This window comes from Cryptomeria japonica, chromosome 3, assembly GCF_030272615.1.
Source record: "Cryptomeria japonica chromosome 3, Sugi_1.0, whole genome shotgun sequence".
Taxonomy (NCBI): Eukaryota; Viridiplantae; Streptophyta; class Pinopsida; order Cupressales; family Cupressaceae; genus Cryptomeria; species Cryptomeria japonica.
The window spans coordinates 351,995,246-351,996,188 of record NC_081407.1 but is presented as its reverse complement, the minus strand read 5'-3'; the positions used below and the strand labels follow the sequence as shown (position 1 = coordinate 351,996,188).

General features: G+C 30.1%; 1 non-coding gene across 1 annotated transcript; it reads left to right on the top strand.

Annotated features, from left to right (window-relative positions):
* Positions 1-429: 429 nt before the first annotated feature.
* Positions 430-502, top strand: TRNAF-GAA (transfer RNA phenylalanine (anticodon GAA)). The gene has a single exon. It is a non-coding gene; the product is annotated as a tRNA-Phe (tRNA).
* Positions 503-943: the final 441 nt, after the last annotated feature.

The window sequence follows — 943 nt, the reverse complement described above, 5'->3', positions numbered from 1 at the left end:
ATTTGTTAATCTAAAATATTAGATTAGATGAATAAAATAGTCATCTAACTCTTGTTTGTTTACTTACAATTAAAAACTCAATAAATATCATGCACTCTACCTCTTTGAACTCCTCCACCTGATCTTTCATTTTTTGTTTGAACATACTTGCCTTATTCAACACTCTTCAACTAAAATATGAATGATTGCATTTCCTTTTGTCTTTGAAAAAAAACTATATGACATCACCCTTATTTGGGTGTTCAAAAACTGAGAAAAGAAGATTACACAAATATTATTATTATTATATATAGTCTCCATTCACCTGGTTCTACGCAAAGAAATGAATGTGGGACTAATAAATAACTCACAAACTGCAAATGGCATTTCTTAACAAGTGGAATGAATACGATGCACCATGTTTTTACCACCGTCAGAGTTTTCATCTATGCGGGGATAGCTCAGTTGGGAGAGCGTCAGACTGAAGATCTGAAGGTCGCGTGTTCGATCCACGCTCACCGCACTCAAGCCAGCGAATTCAGAGAGTTTTGCTTATAAATGAATTTCATCTTCACTAGTATGAATCCTTAACTTATCATGTTTAATTATCTATAAATAATTTATAGGGATAGCAGTTTTGATTAAGAGTATGATGAAGAACATTTTCTTCTAATGGATGTTCATTTTGTACAAATATAATTTAGATTATTAAATATAAACAAATTTAACAAAATAGGTTGCAAAAAAAAAATTTATATTTAAGTAATCATAGAAATAATATTCTAATTTTTCAATGCAGATTACATTGTTGGAAAAAGGTGTCTCAACCTTGCATTACCAATGTTCATATTTGTAATGGAACTACTTGCACAAGAGAAGAATGTAATAGTAATTATCGCAATAATTCATATAATACTTGTAAACCTCCAAATATATCCAAGGAGAACACAATTTCCAATATGAT